The 25,170-nt window shown below is 35.1% G+C and overlaps 1 protein-coding gene across 3 annotated transcripts in view; it reads right to left on the minus strand.

Annotated features, from left to right (window-relative positions):
• LOC132916274 (uncharacterized) overlaps positions 1 to 25,170 on the minus strand; it is a 349,285-nt gene that overhangs the window by 322,378 nt on the left and 1,737 nt on the right. The gene's annotated exons all lie outside the window — the stretch shown is intronic.

Raw genomic sequence — 25,170 nt, forward strand, 5'->3', positions numbered from 1 at the left:
TTTCGATACACCTCCACCGTCACGCTGCACGGATTAAACAGAATTGTAACTAGTAATCTGGCGAAACATTCGGCAGGAAAGATATTTGTTACGATAGAATGTTTATCGTAGAACGATCAGTGTCGCTATTATTATTATCGTTGTTTTTATTCTTCTGTATTATCACGGTCACTCTATTTTGTTGCTATATTTATCGTTGACGTAACGCGTAAAATCGGTATTATTTATATTATTTAATATTGAAGTACGTCAATTTATATTAAGCGTTTTACGTGGAGAAAGATCGTCAATAACAGTGTTCGTTGTGCAAAATATAAGACACAAAGTAAAATTGAATAATCTGATTCACATGTAATTCAAGTAGTCCTGGCCACCTATGATCGAACGATACCGATCGAACGTTGATCGCTATATTAATCTGATTTGTATGTTTTCACGCGGAAAAGAAATAATTTTCGTATAAAATCTCCGTGTTGGATAAAATTTCTATATCGTGGGAAGTTAGATGTCAATCTGTTGAAAGGGTGGCACATTTAAAACATTGCCATCTGTATCTATGAAAGTCATTATTCCGTCTAATAAAGATCCAGTCGTATTATTTATATAGTCACATTATATATATATATATATATAATGATATATAATATATATATATATATAGATGTTAAGAAAAATACGTTCCAAATGCTCATTTCCTATCGAGCTTCACGTCTTACCGCAAAGAATACTTTTTGAGAAGAAAATACAATTTGGTGAAATAAAAAATTTTTAACAAAATGTATCTTTGTATGTTCTGTGGTAAGTAAATTCTAGAAACTCACGTTACGACATCTAGCCGTATAAATATCAGAAAAGGTCTGAATTCTCGGCACTTATTATTAGCCTCAGATTTCACATACTTTTTGCTGGAGAAATGGGCGAAGAAGCGTATGTGTTCGACGAAGGTTTTATCTTTAGCCAGGGTACAGATACAGAACATGCTAAAAGCGAGTTCTGTGCTATGGATGGCAGTGTAAAGAAATTGATATCGATTATACAATTACCTAAATGCTAGACAATGGCAGTTTGAAACTTTGAACTGGAAAAAATTTCAACTATAATAATTTGGTAACCGTGAAAGTTTGAAATAAAAGTTTCTACAGTTCAATTCCAGAATTCTATGCAAAGTGCAATTAGGTTTTGCGAGATAGAATTGATCTTGACATATTATGATATTTGTCAGCTAGTAATTTTCGTTCTTTCGTAATTTTTCACTTTAACTTTTCGCTAAAAATTTTGTTACAATCTGAAGAACTTTTTTTTTTTTTTTTTTTATGTTAAATAGAAGAAGTCGATTCAGGCATAAAATTTCGAGGACTGTGAACGTGGCTTAAATTATAGTCGAACGCAAAATGTTGCAGAATAATGTTCTTGCGATTCTACAGCAAAACTAAATTGTCCGTGATTTGAAAACTAACTAAATTCCAAACTAAATTCCATATATTTTGCGACACTCCGTATGTATGTAGAAACAAAATAATTGTAAAATCGAATAACTCGTTTCAATTTGGAAATACACCCATAAATTGTTCGACCCTAACGCAATTTCTTTTCTCCAATTTAAATAAACCTCGAAATTCTTCATTATTTCAATATCTACACTAAATTCCATATATTTTGCGACACTCCGTATGTATGTAGAAACAAAATAATTGTAAAATCGAATAACTCGTTTCAATTTGAAAATACACCCGATAAATTGTTCGACCCTAACGCAATTTCTTTTCTCCAATTTAAATAAATCTCGAAATTCTTCATTATTTCGATATCTACACTAAATTCCATATATTTCGCGACACTCCGTATGTATGTAGAAACAAAATAATTGTAAAATCGAATAACTCATTTCAATTTGAAAATACACCCATAAATTGTTCGATCCTAAAGCAATTTCTTTTCTCCAATTTAAATAAATCTCAGAACTCTTCATTATTTCGATATCTACACTAAATTCCATATATTTCGCGACACTCCGTATGTATGTAGAAACAAAATAATTGTAAAATTGAATAACTCGTTTCAATTTGAAAATACACCCTATAAATTATTCGACCCTAACGCAATTTCTTTTCTCTAATTTAAATAAATCTCGGAACTCTTCATTATTTCGATATCCTCACTAAATTCCATATATTTCGCGACACTCCGTATGTATGTAGAAACAAAATAATTGTAAAATTGAATAACTCGTTTCAATTTGAAAATACATCCACAAATTGTTCGACCCTAACGCAATTTCTTTTCTGTAATTTAAATAAATCTCGAAATTCTTCATTATTTCGATATCTACACTAAATTCCATATATTTCGCGACACTCCGTATGTACGTAGAAACAAAATAATTGTAAAATTGAATAACTCGTTTCAATTTGAAAATACACCCATAAATTGTTCGATCTTAAAGCAATTTCTTTTCTCCAATTTAAATAAATTTCGGAACTCTTCATTATTTCGATATCTACACTAAATTCCATATATTTCGCGACACTCCGTATGTACGTAGAAACAAAATAATTGTAAAATCGAATAACTCGTTTCAATTTGGAAATACACCCGATAAATTGTTCGACCCTAACGCAATTTCTTTTCTCCAATTTAAATAAATCTCGGAACTCTTCATTATTTCGATATCTACACTAAATTCCATATATTTCACGACACTCCGTATGTATGTAGAAACAAAATAATTGTAAAATCGAATAACTCGTTTCAATTTGAAAATACATCCACAAATTGTTCGACTCTAACGCAATTTCTTTTCTGTAATTTAAATAAATCTCTAAACTCTTCATTATTTCGATATCTACACTAAATTCCATATATTTCGCGACACTCCGTATGTATGTAGAAACAAAATAATTGTAAAATCGAATAACTCGTTTCAATTTGGAAATACACCCATAAATTATTCGATCCTAACGCTATTTCTTTTCTGTAATTTAAATAAATCTCGAAATTCTTCATTATTTCGATATCTACACTAAATTCCATATATTTCGCGACACTCCGTATGTACGTAGAAACAAAATAATTGTAAAATCGAATAACTCGTTTCAATTTGGAAATACACCCATAAATTGTTCGACCCTAACGCAATTTCTTTTCTCTAATTTAAATAAATCTCGGAATGATAGCTAAGAAGTTTAGCTGTATAAAAACTGAAAGTGGCGAACGTAAGAACAAGACTGCAAACTATCGCGACAAGAAATTATCGATGTTGGTATATCGGAAGCGGGGAAATGAAAGTTTCATCGGTGCATTTTCATTTACGTGCCACCAGGTCAGTATTAATGTTGCGTTATACCTAAGAGTACACTTATGGAAAATCGATTTCACGTGCGTGCGACAAAACTTCAACACGACAATCGCATGACGTGCAATGATTTTCAGATGTATGCACGATTATTCTCAACTGGTCTTCTACCTGTGCTATAGCTGGTGTTACCTGGTATGTAAGGGGTGAATGATTAACACCTGACATGTGACTTCCCTTTCTCATACCTCGTTAACATCACAAAGAAACTAGTAATATCTCGGTGTTCGTGCCGAACGTCTCTAACGGTCATCTTGAAACGAATAAAAACTTATTTATCCATGTTTTTTTATTGCTACTATTATCGTTTCTTAAATAGGTTTAACGCAAGATATAAACAACGAATTATATTCGAAGATCGCAAGAGGAGTTTTTTGTTATCGTTTTGTTTTTGTCACACTTTTCTTGAAATTCCGAATTCTGATCTCAATGTCGTTGTACGATTATAATAATCCAATCTAAGATACACAGAAAGAAAAATAAATAAATCGATGCGACTTAAATCAAAGGACCGGTAACAGTGGTCGGAACAAAACTAGAACGTTTCTGTGACTGTGAGTATTTCTGTAAATCCGAATTTTTATAAACGCAACTAAGGAGACGAGAAGCTGTGGAAATAAAATTTCTTTCAAACCCATGTAGATTACGTACATTTTGCAAATTTATAATATCAACTGATCTAATTATCGAGTTACGATACATTCGAATAAACATACGACGATCTATTTACAGCGCTCGATCGAATAATCGCGTCTATCGAGGGGAAGGCCACGAAACAGGGAATTAAAATCTCAACAAAGAAAAAATAGGAAAAACGCTTTGTTCAAGGATTAATACGTTTTGGCCAAAAAGCAACGCCAGAGATACAGAGATTTCGATGGTTTACGCTAGTTCCCTTTACGGTAGAAGCCAAGAGCGTAATAAAGTTAATGTCCAGAGCTACGATACATCGCGAGCCATTCGTCAAATTAACCACCAAAAACCATTGTTCGTACCTGCTATATCAACAAACAACTGACCGTAATGATCGTGGTGCTTTCACGCGACTAACCGAGCAAGACATTCGCAACAAAGTGACGCTGCTCGAGTATAAAGTATGCAGGCTGAAACGTCATTAAACCGGCACTATTGTCAGCTGTCCAAACATCTCGAAAGCTGCTAACAGACAGACGTGTCTTATCTAACGCGTTGCGTAAAAATGAAAACATCATCCGACTCATGGCCCGCAATAAAACATCCTTCTCTATCGTTTAATAAGCTGTATAGCGTATCGAGCGACTTTCACGTGCTGAAACAGTTATTTAAAGACTCGCAGAAATCGAACGATCTTTAACAGAAATTTTCACCTCGATGCGACTTTTCGTTTTCATATTATCATCGTAGCGTTATTTGTGACTATAGCGAACCATCGTTTCCTTGCTTTTGCTCTAGTATTGGGTAACGATGAAACATTTAGTTGCACTTTCTTCGACATTGGTAATCTTTTGATTTAAAAAGGACGAACTAGGCGATCGACTATGAAAGAAATCACAAAGGAAATCGTCAACGTAACGTTGCTTCTCGATGGATTAATTCGACTCGTAGTTAAAGATTAAGAAACTTCTTGGTCTATCGTCGGATCGTCCGTACAGATGTTCCTCGAGAACGCGTTTTAATAACGAAATCACGAGTCATTAATCCATGTCGAAATCCACAAGAGTCCCTAAGCTCAGTTTAACAATGATACATTAGAAACTCGTCGAAATTCCAGCCTGGAAACTACTACGTTTCCTCGACAGTTAGCCGCAACATTCAGACGCGCGTCTACCAAGGTTACGATATTATTTTTTGATTCGGAAGGTTCTGCCAAAAAGGATCGATGAAACGCGCGACTACGAGATTTCGCTGGCACACGATTCAAATTGTGCTCGACTCGAAACATTTTACCAAAAAGGATCAACGAAATATGCGACTACGAGACTTTCATAGCACGCGACTGAAATTTCGTGCGGCTGGAAACATTCGCCAAGAAGGTTCAACAAAATCCAGCGTACGAGCGAGCGGAATTTATTCGAAACAAGATTTATCCCCGCGAGAGACACTTTTCTCGTCGCTTTTCCCCATGGACTGAGATCCTTGGAAAAAAGGCTGGACTCTGTCCAAATAGAGCGAGCCCACACACCGATCGAAATACACGTGCAACGAGTACTTACTCCGGACGTCGGTCGGCCGTACAAATCATGTTTCGCGTAAGTCTAACTTCGTGAGTAGAATATTCAAAAGCTTTAAGCGTTTCAAGTTGCCCATAACGTTAATACGCTGACCGCCATAGTGACTATACGTAACGCGCGTTACTAAATATTTTCAGACGCTATAATATAGAATTTTAACGTAATATTTTGCATTAATTTTGGATTAATTTTCAACGACGCGTACGATTTATTAGATTGGCAACTAAGTGATTGCGGAAATGACAAAATCCGCAATCACTTAATTGCCAACCCAATAGATAACGTTATGGAAAAATTGAAACGCTATCAGGAAAAAATGCCCAGATATGGTATAACATTTTGCAGAAAGTAAACAATTATAGCGTAGTGTATTTCCATGTATCGTGGTTTGCAGGCGAAGATATACGAAATTTGGTTGGTAAAGAGAGGAGGAAGAGAGAGACCCGACGTATTACGCATTCCCGCTACACTTCATTCGCGATTTATCCGAGTCTAAATTGAGAATTACTTATTTAGTATCAGTTAATCGAGTTCCTCCAACTTCTCCATGTAATTATTACTTCGGTATCTATATTGCCTGTACATAGTTGCTTTACATACAGTGGCTTATGGGAGTATTTATTATACGATTACCACGCAAAATTTTTAATAAACGCATTATGTGCGTTATAGGAAACCTTTTGATATTTCGTGTCCGTTGTTCGGAATTTTGAGTTTTATTTTATTTTGGTTATTTTACAATTTGTCCTTGCGGACATTTGGTAAAGTGTTATATCTTGTTGGTGAAGAAAAAAAAATATAAATAAAAAATAATATAGCACGTGGGCGGCTACCCCCAGCGGGGTACCAGCTTCGTATTTTTTTCTAAGTTATATCTTTTATGCTGAATTTTGAGTGGCCGTCCGTCCATGGCACGGACAGGCCCATTCCCTTCTTTAGGAAATTCCGAATTACATGTCCTGCCTGAGTTGTAAACCTAATGACTCCGAGGTCAGGTAAAAAAGCCGCAGAAAAGAACCAGCCGAAAGGGCACAATGGACAGAGGAAACCCAACGACTGGTAGGGAGAATCAACAACGTAGGAGGACAGTTCATCAACAGACTTCGTACCCTGCGAGTGAAACACTTCACTCCCAGCAAGATCTTACCACCGCTGCGTTCATAACATCAGATTTTACTTTTATACAACAAGTGCTAGATTACTCTAACACTCGATCTATTAAACCTCCTCCACCTTGAGCGTTAATTCATTCGAGGTACGCGATATCGATCGATCGGTTTGACCTGACCGGTTGCTCCTTAGTCGAGAATTCGCAGCAGAATCGAATACCAATCGGAAGATAAGTCTATGTGGAAGCTACGAGGCGCTTGTTACAAACAATACGCTTATCGTTTATGAAAAATTGGTACACAGCGTAAGTATCAAGGAGGAGATTACCAGATTCGCAACAAGATACAGAACAAGAATAGAAACACACCCGAACCAGCTGGCAGCTGAAACGTGCAACACAACAATCATCGCAAGAAGACTAAAAAGGAAACACCCAATAGACCTCATAAGAGATATAACTTAGAAAAAACGAAGCTGGCACCCCGCTGGGGGTAGCCGCCCACATGCTATATTATTTTTTATTTATATTTTTTTTTCTTCACCAACAAGATATAACACTTTACCAAATGTCCGCAAGGACAAATTGTAAAATAACCAAAATAAAATAAAAAAAAAAAAAAAAAAAAAAAACAGCGTAAGTAATTGCCTGGAACATAGAATCAAAGGAGAAACGATCTAGATCTTTTGGTTTACCGATATAGCGAATAATCGATAGTCGAAATACCACGATCCTTGCGAAGTCTCCAATGCGATATTTTCTCATTTTCATACGCGTTTTCGGATTCAGTTTGAAATTTTACCAGTGTAATCGCGATAGCTGTGTCTCGCTACAGCAATGAAATTCCAAAATCTTCCGTGTAACATGTATTAGGTAAAAGAGTCTTTCTTTCGGTGTAAAAAGGTGTTTTTTACATCAGTACACCTTCATGCAAACATGAAAGCAAGTGTGTGAAATGTCGCGGTGTTTATCTCGACAGAACAAAATGGATCGTACGTAATTCGACAAAATAATATAAAATAAAAAACGAAAGAATATTTCCTCATAAAACGAAAGAAACTTTTCGAACAACCTAATATATTCGCGAAGAGTTTCTCACACGCGTTCGAACTCTTTCCCCAGCCGCTTGTACATTTCATCAAATTTTCATCGATCGTTTCGACGACTCGTTCGATAATACGAGCCGAGTAAAATCGGAATATGTCTTAATCCTTATAAACGGTAGCGCGTACGTCGCAAGTATTTTCGAGTGTTAACTATTCCTGCTACACTTGATCTGCGTTTTAGCAAATGGGGCAAATTCACACACGGTTCGAAATACACGTGTAACAAGTACGGTAGACGTCGGTCAGCCGCGCGAATCATGTTTCGCACAGGACTAATGTCGTGAGTACATTTTACGTACTAGTACCTGTTGGAGGACGTGACTGGTAAAAGCCAGGGGGGAAGACGGAAAGAAAGAAAATAAAGCGAGGCCGAGGGCAGAGAATGAGAAAGAGGGAGAGAAAGAGAGAGGGAGAGAGAGATACGAAGAGAAAGGAGGTAGATGGACTAAACGAAGCTAGAGGAAGGTATGTAGCTGTTCTTTGTTTGTGCAAAAGAGAAACCGGTCCGCCAATCTTAGCGCCGTATTGCGAAATTTTCTCCAATCAACGTCGCGCGGCTCTTCCTCCTTTTGCCCGCCAACCTGATTTATTTATTTATTTACGTCACTGCGCAACTAATGATACGTAATAGAACCACGAATCACCGAATTTTTCCTCCCATATCGATATCACCAGATTCGTGCGATGATTTCAGAGCGAGATGATTTCAAGTTTCATGACTCTTTGAGCATTTTATGAATTTTGCGAGTTGGAAGTAAAGCTTGTTATATTAGGTCGTCCGTAAAGTTTCTTTCGTTTTATAAGGAAATAATGAATGCACAACGTTTTCCGTTTTATATTATTTTATAAATTTTGTCCTATCAAAATAAAAATTACAACGTTCGACAGATTAGGTTTTATGTTTGTATGAAGATGCATCGTGGTAAAAGACGTATCTGTAAAAGAAAAGAAAGAAAGTGTTCGTACGAGAAGACATAGTAATTTCTTTGTGTTTATTGCATTGGATAATTTGATCGTAAACGCTTTACATTCCGATTTAACGTGTAAAGGATGGTCGAGCATAATATTTTCCAGAAAAGATTAATATAAGTACTTTCTACTTGCGTACAGAATGTAGTCAGCGTGGTATTTAAACCAGTCAAATAAAATATAAGAAATAAATAAAAAATAAACTGTGTAATCAATACTGTCTACGAAATGTAGGAACATAAAACATTAAAGCGTCAATTTAATGGAAATTGCTTGAGGAACAGACGTTGAAAATAGCAATATCTGAAAATGAGCCTGCTCAAGTGTAAAAAAGTTATTGATATTTTATCACTGAAACAAAACATATACTTTTCTAGAACAATAACGACAAACGAATACCTATACCTCTGCGTATTTTTGATAAAAACATACAATTCGCCTAAACGTTCGCGATCTAGGTTACAAGTTGCGAATACGACAAGGAAAGCCGAAAGTTTGAATCTTCAAACCTCGTTCTATCGTAATATACTTTCGTAAGCGCATCGTATTTTCGTTGTTTGAATCGTCGTTCAAACTTATCAGAAGCTAATCAATCTTAGCTAGAGACTGAAAGAGTTACCCAAACAATGAAAAATTGACGGTAACTTCCGCGAGATTCTTCCCTTACAGATTTCACCTCGATAACGTTTAGAAAGTACCTCTACGTACCTCTACGTGAAATTCATTAAAATATCCCGTAATTTCGCTTCAAAAAAAAAAAAAGAGAAAAGAGAAAAGACAGTAAAAAAAAGAAAAGGTATTACCATTTTGATATCGTGTAAATCGTCGAACGTTTCCGATTTCCATCAATTTTAGGAGTTTCCCAACGATCTAACATACAAATCGACGGATTTAAAATTGCAAATAACGGGAGTTTTCAGAGCATGTAGAGCGCTTAGATCGTCGGAAGGATACAACACGTGCACGCCGCTTGTTTTATAATACACACTTTCCATTGTTGCAACGCAATATTGCGTTTGAGCGCCGGTTTCCATTTTAATTATTGAACGCCACGCTCAAACACTGTTTGCCCGTGTGAGCACTGGTTCCTGCAGTCTCTCGCCGTTCCAGTGAAATTCAAAAATACCAACCATGATAAAAGAGAAGCGTGCAACACGTTCGCGCCAACGAGAAACAAACTTCCTGCGAAACGTTCGATCCGCTAGCAATTTTTCTCGTACGCTTGAATCGCGTTCGAACGTTTCCAAGCGATAGATATTGCTATTATCGCAAGAACGAGCACGGTAAGCTTGTTCGTTCGTCGAAGGAAAGGAAAGCAACGCGATAGCGCGGAATTTCGTCAATGTTTTCGTATACGATACAAAGCAAGAACAAGAATGAACGACGACGTAAGAAAGATAATCCAGGTCGTATATTTCTGATTTTTACAAGCAAACGCTTTTAAAATTTAGTTCTACGCTATTAAACCTTAACGAAGCTTGGCGCTTCGTCGCCGCTGGATCGTCGCTTTACTCGCTGCTTGTACGAAAAGCGTCGGGTTGAATATCAAACTGAATTACTCCGTACGAAAACATATTATTTTCGCATAGAGATATTTCTGTGAATATTTTCCACCGTAATCTGTATAACTAAGATTTAATCGTCTATTTGTATATGACGAATGTGAGATTTTTTAAATATCCTCCAACGTGGTAGAATGACAAAATTTTCTGTTACACGTTTTACAAAAGTATATGATCCCGGTTCATGCCACCCGTGAACCTATCGTAATTCAATACAACTTGAGGTTTTTTAGTTTTTAAATCACCTCCTCCGTGACATACATACGCGATACGGTAGAATTACAAAATTGCATCACGGTTGACATACGCCCGTTAAGGATTAAAAATTGTTTGCAATTAAATACGTATTTTCACGTATCTCGAAGGTATTAACATTTTTGGAAAAATTCGTGCAATGAACTAAATTCTGTAATAGACTAAAATCATTAACGAATTTTACCGAATCTTACGTATTTTGTTTGCGTTAGATCATAACGTGTGTTGTTTGTACAATAATACGCGTCCTGTTAAACATCCTATGTAAGACATGTTATGTTACGTTTGTAATATAGCCGCTTTCTACAATTATAAATAAAAATATAGCCCATTCCGTCTCTTCCTAGAATTTTATTCCAACTCGGAGCTCATTTTCCACACTTTACCATATATAAACAATCCGAAAACTTTTGCGTAGAATTTTCCATTTCCAAGCTTGAGGTAATCGCTATCATTCTCATACCACAACCCTTTCGTCTAACTATTACATAGGCAAATCATTCCTAAAGATTTTTTCAGATACGCCTCAGTATCAGTGACTTACGTATCAAAATAAAATATCCAAGAACTTTTGCATAGAATTTTCCATTTCCAAACTTGAGGTAATTGCTATCATTCTCACACCACACCTTTTCGTCTAACTATTACATAGGCAAGTCATTTCTAAAGACTTTTTCAGATACGCTTCAGTATCAATGACTTGGGTATCAAAATAAAATATCCAAGAACTTTTGCATAGAATTTTCCATTTCCAAACTTGAGGTAATTGCTATCATTCTCACACCACACCTTTTCGTCTAACTATTACATAGGCAAATCATTTCTAAAAATTTTTTCGGATACGCTTCAGTATCAGTGACTTGCGTATCAAAATAAAATATCCAAGAACTTTTGCATAGAATTTTCCATTTTCAAGTTTGAGATAATCACTCTGTCATTCTCATACCACACCTTTTCGTCTAACTATTACATAGGCAAATCATTTCTAAAAATTTTTTCAGATACGCTTCAGTATCAGTGACTTGCGTATCAAAATAAAATATCCAAGAACTTTTGCATAGAATTTTCCATTTCCAAGATTGAGATAATCGCTATCATTCTCATACCACAACCTTTTCGTCTAACTATTACATAGGCAAATCATTTCTAAAGATTTTTTCGGATACGCTTCAGTATCAGTGACTTGCGTATCAAAATAAAATATCCAAGAACTTTTGCATAGAATTTTCCATTTCCAAGTTTGAGATAATCACTCTGTCATTCTCATACCACAACCCTTTCGTCTAACTATTACATAAGCAAATCATTTCTAAAGATTTTTCAGATACGCTTCAGTATCAGTGACTTACGTATCAAAATAAAATACCCAAGAACTTTTGCATAGAATTTTCCATTTCCAAGTTTGAGATAATCACTCTGTCATTCTCATACCACAACCCTTTCGTCTAACTATTACATAGGCAAATCATTTCTAAAGATTTTTTCAGATACGCTTCAGTATCAGTGACTTGCGTATCAAAATAAAATATAACCGAATACGGTAAGTGTTTTCACACCTTTGAACACGCAGATGTACATAGTACACGCGTATAATCTTGGCTACAAAAAAATGTTGACACACGGTATTTATTACAGCGATTAGACGTTAATTAATTGCACTGAAATCTGTGTATCTGCCAAATTTCGTATCATTTACCTTGTCGCTAAAAATTCGATGGCACGAAAATGGGACACACAGAATCCAAAAAATAACGCTTCACCGAAAAATAAGGATACGAGCGAATATTTTTTGCAGCCATCTGTATCTACCGTGAAAAAAAAAAAAGCATAACGAAGTTGCAACCACCGCTGACAACCACGACAGAAACTATGTATCGCTGTCGTAACGTGTCTAAAAAACGAACAACGTAGCCGTTGCTCTATGGCGTTGAATTTCTTCTTTGAGAACATTCCTCGGACACTTCGTTACTTCGTTGAAAAGAGAGCAATCCTGCCTACCACTTCTCCGCTGCGAGAGTTTTCCCGCGACATCATGAAAATAATACGGTAGAAAGCAGAGTCGTAAACGACGGGAGAAAAGTTGTGTATTCGCGATGGAAAACGCTGTTATTGAAACTTCCACCGTTCGAAATGGCCAGACATACGGACAGAAAATAGTTCTCGCATCGATCTCGAATGGAGAACGATAGTTCGCTGTTTGCGCCAGGGAAACGAATAATTACGTCGACCTGACGAATAAGAGCAACGAAAAGGTAAACACATCGTGTGTTACGGAATTCGCTTAATATTCAAATAACAGGGAATTTGCCTCGCTGCTACGATCGCACGCGTACATGCGCCCAAACGCGAGAAAATCGTGAAAATTATAGCGCTGTTACAGCAGCAAGTAAAATCTGCCGATCGCTCGCGACTTTCAGGATAATATCGCGAATCGATAAATTGATTTTTTTGCAAGATTATAGGATTTGTAAAGGGAGATCTGTCGGAGGTACGAACGAGACTCGTGTACTTGTATATTACTTGCATTCGTTCCGTACCGATCGTGTTTTCCTATCGTTAGAGAATTTTTGGAATTCGAGCAAATCGCGGAAGAATCGCTTAGAATTCGAAAACTTTGTAGGATTTCTCTTCGTAGGATTTCGAACGTCTCGACTTTTCCCTTCGAAATTCGAAGTTTACGGAATTGTTCGAATCTCACAGACTTTCGAACGTTTCGTAGAACGTAAGAATTTTAAAATATTTACGATGTTTCGGTAATTACGCGGACTTTCCACGGACGCACGGTCCTCAAACTCCGTACTAAACCACCATTGTTATTATCGTTAAACGTTCGTCTAACGGTATACACCTAAGTCTCAATTTACTTGCTAAATAACTGATTCCACGAAGGAAAGAATTCCTTAACAAAAATTGTCATTGATATAAAACGCCAAAAACGACGAAACTATTTTCCTCCGAGTTAAAAATTAATGTCATTAATTGAAGTAACGCCTCGTTAACTGCGCGATTGTCGAGGACAAATATCGTTATATTATTTTAACGATCGTTTCGGTCTTTAACCAGTTCAACCTGATTTTGAGTTTTATCGTTTTCGATATTCTTCTTCCTATTGTTACTATTATTATTATACTATCATAAACTTTATATAATAGTACCTAGTATTATTCTCGTCTCAACACCAATGTTACTTTGTATGGCGCATTATTTTACATGTAAACACGCCCGTAAATAAAATAAAATTAAAATTAATTCTTCTATCTGTATCGTTATTTTTATCCTACTATTATCAGCTACGCTTGAGGGTATTCCAATTTGTAAACGAACCCATCGACGCAAAGAAGTCTAAGTCACCTTAACACGCATTTATGATGGACCATCCTAAACTATCTTGCTTTTATCTGACAATCTCAAACGATCCAGCTAGCCCCATGTTCAAACGAAGAAGAGAGAGAAAAAAAGATGTCAAAATCGATAAGAAAATACAACGACCGGTATAGTTTATTGGCACAGGAATTTTCGCAACAATTTCCCGAGCCCTGTGATCCCAGAAAGGGGACGCAGGTTGGGATGAAAATTCGCAAAAGCGTGGACAGCTCAAAGGCGCGACAGAAATACACGGCGTAGGGCGAAAAAGCCGAGGTCTCGTCTCTTGCAGGCAAGTTGCGCGTGTACGCGTCGAATGATTTTCGTGGCTCGTTAGCCATTCGTCATTAATCGACGGGGTTAATCGGTCTCCACCCTCGGGCTCCCTTGTTCGCGTATCTCGCCAAGCATCGTGACGCGAGCAACGGTATGGCATTAAAAAATGCAGCCGATTAGACAGAGAATTCGCGAAAGCTCGTCGTTTCTAAACGCTGTTGGTTCGGCAAAGCGACTGGAACGTCGTGCTCTCGCCTCTGCTCGCCTCGATGTTTCGTCTGGCAAAACCGAGAGGACCGGTTTTTATAACCTTTGGAATACACGCCCGATCCCTGCGTCTCTCGCCTCGAATTCCCAGCTGCGCCAAACCGAAATTCAAGTACGTATTCCAGTTACGTCGCATTTGCGATTTATCCCATTGCAACTCGGCAATTACTCGCTCGATTGGCAACTAAGTGATCGCGGCTTTTGTCAATACCACCTAATGACAAAATCTACGATCACTTAGTTGCCAACGCAATATTTAACGTAGCCGCGAAGTTTTCGATCTTGCTCGTTCAGGTTGTCGTAAATGATGCGCGTTATTAAGTTTAAGCGTTTCAAGTATCCAAAAATGCGTACGTATGCCTACGTATCGCAAACATTTCGAAACGTCGTGTATCGTTGTTGTTTCGTATTTGCAATTTCCCTCCTAACCTGATTCGACTTTGACAATTACTTGTTTATCGTCAGCTTCAACTTTTTCGACTCGTGTTCTTATCCGAGCGTTAGCGCTTCGATACTTGAACCGTTTCAAGTATCCAAAGACGTTAAGTACCCGAAATATTCCAACCCCTTTTGTTTTTTCTTTTTAACTACATCTTATTCCTGTGACTCCTTGATTTATCTAATTCCGTATTGAGAATTTACGCGGTTCGTATTAGCTGGACTTTCTACAATTTTATTACCGAAAGCGATATTAACCTACATATCACCGCAGAGCGTTGTCACGCCTAAGTGCAAGATATATATCCTGAGTACTCTAAAACGCTAAATATTCGCCATTTACCTGATCTTCGCTGGAACATTATTTATTTTCCAGGAGTTTGATTTTTTGATACTGGCTGCTCTATATAAACGATATAATTATCCACCTTGTTATCCGAATGTCAGCATCTAATATTTGAAACGTTTCAAATATTTACAAATATTAGATATCCCAAACGTTTCGAAATGTCCAGGCTTATTATACCAACGATTCGTATACCTGATTTTGGCTTGGAAAAAATTCATGTATTTAGTTGGACTTTCTAAATCTTTATCGCTGAGGGCGATACGAGTCGTATTCATCGATAGAATATTAGCATTGATTGATTATAGCAATCGTTTAACCGCAAATTTATATTTATATTAGAGGAGGGTGAGTGATACTCGATAATTTGAACAATGACGGGGGTGTTTGAACCTCTATAACTGGAATTTTGTTTGCTTACGAGCGTAAAGAAAGGAATTATGGTTGATTATAGCTTTTCTGCCTCGATTCGAAAACTAGGATCTGATAATCGCCACAAATATCTAAAATATTTCGAATCTTATCGACTAAATAACATTTCATATCTTTGTTGCGTACAATACAAGATTAACTAAAAGAATTGAAATCGTGGTAAATTAACGATAACGAAAATTCAAGCGCTTGTTTACCAGTAAACCAATAAAAAAATCAAAATTTACTAAGTGCAACTAAGTGATTGCGGATTTTGTCATTAAGTGGTATTGGCAAAATCCACAGTCACTTAGCTGCCAGCCCAATAAATTCTCGAGCCAACTACCATAAACGATATTTTCGTTCTTTTTCTTTACGCGTTAAAATACTTCCAGTTACTCGCGAACTTACGTCTTTTGGAAATCGAAAGCGCGGGATGCGTTAGAGATTTCAGTCATCCAACGTCACTGGACGATCGTAGTTTTAGATAATTATTAACTATCGATAGCTTAAGGAACACGGTACAATGATCGTCTAATTCGATTTTACCAACAGCTTAAACGAAAAAGAAGAAGCGCGCACATATGCTTCTTACGTAAGGACGATACAGCTTCTCTATTCACATCTCACGTACAATCTTAAACGTGACTATATGTTTCTGTACAACACCTGTCGACTACAAACGTAATGCATGCTTTCAACGAAACATGGAACACGAAACTGCGCAAGAAAAAACGATGAAAATGGCACTTTCGTTAACAGGAATCTGAAACTGCGGAAAAATCGATCCACTGTTCGCTATCTTCCAACCATCATAATATCCTGTGTTTCAGACTATATAGCTTCCCTAAGACACCTAATATCAGGTTGTGTCGTGTAATAATTTGGTATACGCGTAATTGTACACCTAATATGTAATCGTATATTGTGTAATAGATTCGTTCGCGTCTCCGTGTTATATCCTCAGAGAATATAAAAATATACGTATTGCGATTTTTCCACAAAAGATCGACAGCCTTGCAACGGTAAGATAAAAGTTAATTAACCAATGCAACGGATAATAGAACAAAATAACGCGTACATCGTCGATAATATATTTTATAACTAATTTACTTGCCAACCCAATATACGAAGATTTTATACAAGGGTAACGATCTTTGATGATCTTTTAAAGAAACGCCAACGAACTTGCCATACGATCTGATATTCTCAAATCTAATTATTATTGGCACGTACATTGATTAAAATGTTTGCCATTTGTAACTCGTCGCGCGTTAGCAGTATCATTTTAACAACGTTGGAAACACGCATGTTGTTATTTTGTTCTCTTTTCGTCAATGGAAAGTGGCAAAGAATATGAATAACTTTCAATTGTAAGGAAACTTCGTTGCCAAAGGGTACTCTTACTCGCTTAAAATAAAAAAGTTTCTGGCGTGCAAAGGATTTAATACCCGGTTCATCCTCTATGTAAGAAGATGATCCAATTACTCTGATTCACTCTGCTACCATACACTCGATGTTTCTATATTTTCCAATACGTAGCTGGAAAATGTGCAACTTTTAATGTTACTATTATTCCGATTGCTGTCGCTACAAACGTTATAGTATGTATACTACGATACAGCATAAGTGAACAAAGACTTGGATAATTCAAAATTGAAGATTCAACGAAAAATCGAAGACTCTGATACCGCGATGAACAACGCAAAACTCCAAACTCGGCTATGATCACAGGTAAAGAAAGATCGTAACAATGAGAAATACTGCACTTGTTTGAAAACGTAATTGATATCTCTAATTTCTCGAATAATAACGTAAAACGCCAAGCTCGAAGAACTTTGACCTCTGCATGTTGCACCAACGATATTCATCGTACTTTTTAACTGACTATAATAGAAGGAGAAAGTGAGATTGCCGTAAAAAAAAAAAAGATAACTAAAAATGAATTTTCTCGGAATTATCACTTTCACTTTAGCGGCGTACAAATAGTGCAACAATTGGAAATGCTAGCACGTCGCGTATACGCTCCGGATACTCCTCCGCTCGATTCAAACGACAAAGGTGAATAAACGTTTATCTCGTAATCAGTTGGTTATTTGAATCTACAAAGAGATTTCACGAAGCCTTTCGGTACAATAAAATGGTAAATTCGTAATAAAATAATCGCGTTTGATACGAAGAAGAAAATCATTGAGAAATGTATGTAACTTCAAAGGAAGATAAGTTTCCAGATTTTTAAATCAATTACATTTAAAAATTGTCAAGTTTTAAAAGTTTGTGAGAAAAGAATGTTCTGAAAACGAGGCAGAAACGATGGAGGAACAAGATAGTTTTCACTTTCGTTCTCTTTGCCGCTGTATTATTACTTTATTTCTTGTCTATCTTTTAACAAAGCTAAAGTTACGTAATAGTCGGCGAACGAGTCACTGTAATTATTTAAAATCCTAGCTTGGATTACGTTTCAAATCGCGATACTGCGATGCTCGACCTAATGCTGCACAGAAAATCCGATACTAGATCAGAATTTTAGTAGCAGATGGTCTGACAATCCCAAGGATTACCGTTATATTTATACCGACGTGATTAATTGCGATCGAAACAAAGGGAAGATATACGACTTGTAGAATATCGTATCTTCGCACTAGCATCGCGTATTTTATTACAAAGAATTTTAATCGGCCAGATTCGATTGCCGTCAATTCATCGCAACGAATCGAAAATACATTTTCTCTAAAATACATTTCTTCTACTAAAAAAAAAAAAATAAGCTTCAAGGAGGAGACCAAGCAAATATTAGGAATACTAGGAATATTCTGTACTTAAATCGTCAATATTATTTTGTAGCGAAGTTTACCTTTAAATAGACGACTTTAACAAAGTAACGATTGTCTACGATGCGTCACAGAGTGTGCATTGTGCATACTTGGTACATTGGCCGTCGAGACAGCCAAGAAAAAAAGCTGAATCTTTATTATCTTCTATACGCTCCTTGTTTTTCTCGTTCGATATATAGTCGTTATTTTTTAACGGTTTTATTACAATTTTGATTACAAGGAAAAAGAGATCTTAAAAATAAAAAAAGAAAGATCGTAACTAAGGAAGACAATAACAGCGTATTCGTCTTCGTTAAAACTCATATTGTCACAAGTTTCAGCGCGTCGTGTCCTCTTTGGAAAATCGTCGGAAAAACAAATGCGTTTTTAATATCAACAACTGTAAACTGCAGGTATTTATTGACAATTTCATATTATCGTGAATGGGATTAACGAAAATTAAATATCCTAAGACGCATTATATCTTATATTTATATTTTTAAATATCCTAAACGCAGTTTACGTATATTACGAATATTCTATGCAACTTTTGCGTCTTTGAAATTTCCTAATAAATACATAAAAAAAAAATCTCAAGTATATTAATAGCCAAGACAATGGACTGACCGAGAAAGGATTGATCTAGGTAATTATCGGGCAAAGGGGCTCAGGAAGAGGCAGAGAACGGATGGAAAAACGAGAGTATGTCAATGAAGAGTTTCTCGTTTCGTCGGGTAACGAGCAGCGGTGTGTCGCCGTTCCAACAATTATTTCAACTACGATCGTTTTACGCTTGAAAAGCTGCCTAAATCGATCGGAATAAGCACCAGGGATTCGTAGGCCGCAAGATGAACGACGTTCGTCTGCCCATAACGCAAAATATTTCGGCTGTTCGTTTTGGCATCGAAGCATCCAAACCGACGGCAGTTTCCATCGAATAAAATAGCTGGATACTGTCCGTTATTTATTGTCCGTTATACTTGAGTAAAATAAAGACAACGAGCTGTACGACAGTTCGTACGAACGTATACGAACGCTTGTGCAAACTTATAAATATATTACCTGTATGTCTTTATAGAAAATATTTTGAAATTTCATTAGCTCTTCTAACGAAACACAAATATCGATATTGCCGGATAGAGTTTGAAATAAATTTGAAACCGTATATGCAAGCTACAAAATATTTAGCGCAAGTACGTATCAATTATTTGTTACATTAACAAACCTAGATATATTTTTAACGCTTATCTATTTAAAATAACTATTCATATGGTATATTAATTTTTTTTACTAAATATGTGTTTATAACAAGTATCGAAATTGGCCCTGAATTTTATAAATATTATCACAACAGTCGTATCTCGTTGGTATTAACAAAAATAAAAAAAAAAAAACGCTTATCTATTTAAAATGACTATTCATATGGTATATTAATTTTTTTTACTAAATATGTGTTTATAACAAGTATCGAAATTGGCCCTGAATTTTATAAATATAATCACAACAGTCGTATCTCGTTGGTATTAACAAAAATAAAAAAAAAAAAAACGCTTATCTATTTAAAATGACTATTCATATGGTATATTAATTTTTTTACTAAATATGTGTTTATAACAAGTATCGAAATTGGCCCTGAATTTTATAAATATAATCACAACAGTCGTATCTCGTTGGTATTAACAAAAATAAAAAAAAAAAACGCTTATCTATTTAAAATGACTATTCATATGGTATATTAATTTTTTTACTAAATATGTGTTTATAACAAGTATCGAAATTGGCCCTGAATTTTATAAATATAATCACAACAGTCGTATCTCGTTGGTATTAACAAAAATAAAAAAAAAAAACGCTTATCTATTTAAAATGACTATTCATATGGTATATTAATTTTTTTTTACTAAATATGTGTTTATAACAAGTATCGAAATTGGCCCTGAATTTTATAAATATAATCACAACAGTCGTATCTCGTTGGTATTAACAAAAATAAAAAAAAAAAACGCTTATCTATTTAAAATGACTATTCATATGGTATATTAATTTTTTTTTACTAAATATGTGTTTATAACAAATATCGAAATTGGCCCTGAATTTTATAAATATTATCACAACAGTCGTATCTCGTTGGTATTAACAAAATTAAAAAAAGAAATTGTATATATCGAACACGATATCTACGTGGAAGTTTACTATGATACCGTAGGTATCCGGATACTTTCGTATGCCATTGTACATCGTTCGTTTGATCGTGGTTTATGTACAATTTGCTGTTTACGTTCTCGCGTTCCCAATGCTTTTATCAGCGAAATACAGAAACAAATTTTTCAACCGTTTTAAGTTACTTTTCTGCTCCAGTTTAATTGGAAAAATAAATTTGCCTTTCTTTAAACTTCGCGTTTTGTTTCCCCGTTTTCACCAGTTTATTCGGATTTTTCCTTAATTAAAGGTAACCGCTACTACGCTCCAATCTATTTTATTCGCGAACGTACTCTTTGCACCAGGACCCTGTTTTACAAAATAATTTACCAACCGACGTAAGTAAGTGGACAACTTACAATTTATAAACTTCGCATTACGGTTTTACCATTCTCCGTTGAATAGGATAATCAGATAATTTATAATTTGTAAAATTGACTTGTAAAATATCCTTTGTTTCGTAACTTGTATTTCGTAATTTGTAAAATTTCGGTAATTATGTTTAGGTAGTTATATTTATAAACAATCCTGTATGTAGAGAAGATATGGGATAGCGCGTGTTTAAAATCGGCAGCACACGGTTAAAAATAAAAATATAAATTCTAATTAGAATAGAAAAGAGAAATTACGGTAATTTGTGACATTTAGGGAACACCAAGAAATAAACGACAGTCAGCTTGAAATAGATAAAGCTAAGAGGGTTAAAGTACTCTAGATAACAAAGTAATCAAGATGAAAATGCACAAAGAGGATAAAATTTCGTTCTATTCCTGTTATTTTTCTTCCCAAATTTGTACAAAGAAGATAGGAGAAGGAAAGTTTTGGAACAAACGTTGACCCTAAGTGAAATCCTTTATCTTCCCATGTATGATTCTTAGTTGTTTGTAATTTATTTCCGTAACTTACGACCATAATTATTTAATGTTAATAAATATTAGAATTTTATAACACGCGCCGAAAGAACAAATTCAAAAATCTAACTTCTATTTAATTCGCAAAATATAATCCATTTTTTCTACCTCCAATATTCATTTTCGTATTTTTTACTGCACTCGTGTTAGTCGATTGAATATTAATTTTAAATATGAGGTTACCATGTGTTTAAACAAACTATCAAAAATTGTTCTTTGTGTTTTAGTCCTTCTCCTCAGTTCTGTTTTTCTCGTAATTGAAGAGAACGCTGCAACAAAGAAGCTTCATTCTCCAGTAATTTGCATAAACCACGAAAATCGAAAAAATCAAACGACTTTCTCAAATGTGTCGTAAATTCATAGTCAAATAATATTCGTAGTAAGAAACTTCTGTATTTCTCCATACTACTCCCTTGTCTTCGATTATAATTATTCATTTATATACGATTACCATGTATTCATACTCGATATATAACTTCGCAAATAAGTAATTTCACAACCTACTTTATCGAAGTCCTAAAGGGAAAATATTTTTTTTTTTTTTAGTTTATTTTGGTTTTTACATTTTGTCATTTTTACATTTATTGGTAAAAAAAAATAAGAATAAAATATAGCATGTGGGTGGCTGCCCCCAGCGGGGTGCCATCTTCGTGTTTGCTAGGTTATATCTTTTATGAAAGGGAAAATACGAAAGAAAAAATAACAGAAAATTTAAATTCCTATCTATTCCAAAATACGGATTTAGAGAAAACAAATGTAAGTCTACAGTCCTGCCCAATCTGAGCTACTCACATACCTATATATAGTAGCTAGTCCCGTTTTATAGAACCACGTGTTCGTTTGTATACCTCTGCGAAGCACGAGTGACAAAACGCATTTACGAGAAAGGTCAGTAAAGGCTGAACCTTGTAAAAGAAAGTTTCAGAAATCTGACCTGCGAGGCGCGACCGTGTGTGCCACGAAGAGGCAAGCTATGTACATATATATAAAAAAATTCAGTACGCAAGACACTGTTTACTTATTGTAGAATTATAAATTCGATTAATCAATAAAACGCGCGAAAAGTAACAGAAAATGCTAGTATTATAAATACTCGAACAAATATAATCTTCCTAATTCTTCTCATAAGCGGTGGATTATCAGTTTTTGTTTATAAAAAGTGTTCGATGCGACTGCAGTTTCTCTCTCTTTCTGTTTTTCCATACTGTCATAGATAATGTAAACAAAATTAATCTATAGAAAAAATACATTCCGAAGATTTGCATTAGTATCAACACGCGGAATTCTCAACATTGTTGAATATTGTATAATACTATACGGCGCGTAAATAAGTACTTACATACATATGTGCAGATACCGAACTTATAGGTTAGGAAACTAAATTGTGACGACTAGTCTTTAGATACGTGCTTATTATACATATCCGTTGAGACTCTTCGATTAGTTTTCTTTTATTTTGTTTCTATCCGCTAGTCGATTACTTCCACTATGCCAAACATTCTATATATAGTGACTCGGAAAAGTATTTAAACATTTACAGAAACATTTTATCAATATATTATGTGTATTATACAAAACATTTTGAAATTTCATAACTACCGCATCGAGATGGTATTGGTTATATTGGTAATGTTCGAAATAAATCTGAAAATGTATATACATTGCACATAGAAGCTGCAAAATATTTAATGCAAGATATGTTTTTCATAGAGATCACAGAAGTCAATTATTCGTTATATTAATAGGGTTCAATACTCAATGGTACTATTTTAAAAGCTTACTATATGTTTAAAACAACTATTCATACTGTATACCAATTGTTTACTAAATATATGTTTGCAGTAAATATCTTGTAACTTCTATATATATTTTCGAATCGGTTCCAAGTTTTATAATACCAATATAGTCGTGGCAGTTGCGCCTCGTTATGATATTAATTTTTAAAATTTTCGTAATGTTAGATTTTAAAATGTTCTATATAAATAAAACAATATCTACATAAAAACTTTCTATGGCAAATTTACGAAAACTTTTGTGAACCATAATATTATATCGCGAGCTCTTCAGAAAGTAAAGTGATGTTACAAACTCTGTTCTTTGAATTTTCTATTATTTATGTCATCTTGAACTTATCGATGAACTTATAAAAATAAGTCATTTGTTTCCTGAAAATATTCATCATATACTTATGTAATGAAGTTAAGAAATTAATAAAAACAAAAACTGAACAGTCTAGTTTCTGAGAACCTTATATAAATAATTTTTCTATAGCATGGAATCCGATGAAAGAATCCTACTAGCTTTTAACTCAAAGGACACCTCCTGGAGATTAACAAAACTAAACAGCTTACAACTTAGGTGTAACAGAATTACAAGAGCACGCAACGTCGCTAAACGATAAAGTCACCTAACCTATCTAACAGTGGATACATTCGAAACATCATATAAAAAGCGTTCTTCTTCGATAAAAATTCGCCGCTACCGATAATGCGATCGATCGTTAAATCATACCGACAGAAAAATACGCGACACGACGTAGAATGTCGGTAAACGCATGGAAAAATGCGAAAGAAATCGATGGTCGATACATCGAGGCGTCGTTCGCTCGAAGATTATGATAGTACGTATTTCTCCGCGAAGAAAGCAATGACCGATTTCACTGAGATAGCGGGGAACGACTGTTTTCGCTAGATACTGTGCACCGATCGATCTTCCGTGTTTGTGTGTTTACCTAGAAGTTTCAGGCGAAAGAAATTTCGTACAAACTTTTATCGTTATCAAGAATAGGACAAGAAACTTGCATAGGTGTGTCCTACGTGCGTATTTTGAGTAATATATATATGAAAATCGAATCGAATCGAATCGAATCGAATCGAACACTAATAAACAATGATCTCAGTTTTCGATATTTATCATAACACATATGTCGATTGATCGAGATTCGATTTTATGGTTTCCCGATTAGCAGAGGTTTCATTATGCGATACATTAAGAATGGTACCAACTGTCGTTGTTATCTGAATAATACCAGCAGATTTTCCAATTCTTTTTTAATTACACAATTACGATTTTAAAATACACGAATTGTTCTTTGATCCATGTACTGACAACTATTGTCGCATTTCATTATTCAACTTCTATTCCGAATAAGTCGAACTTCTATTTAATTGCTATTATACGTTTTGCAATTAATTTCTATTATAATGTATTGTTGCCACTATTTAAAAAAAATATTTAACTTAACAAATACGTCTCATACTGAAAATATAGTCTTTATTTTTATCGACGCGTAGTTCCTGTCGAACAATTAAAAACAAACCGTACGCGAAAAATGACATACGTGACACTATACGATTATCTTATGTGACAGTTTTCTGTGTATCAGCAGAAGACATCCCATTCAAAATTCATAAGCAAATACCGTTTTTGTAACCCCTTCAAAAGTCTCGATTTATACGAGCTACCTGATTTTGATTATTCCGAACAATAAATATTTTGTAATATCTAATATACTGTTATATATCAGTTTTCATACGACTAAGATTAGAAGTTATATTTCGAATTTAGATACCATTGACAACATT

This window comes from Bombus pascuorum, chromosome 2 (genome assembly GCF_905332965.1).
Source record: "Bombus pascuorum chromosome 2, iyBomPasc1.1, whole genome shotgun sequence".
Taxonomy (NCBI): domain Eukaryota; kingdom Metazoa; phylum Arthropoda; class Insecta; order Hymenoptera; family Apidae; genus Bombus; species Bombus pascuorum.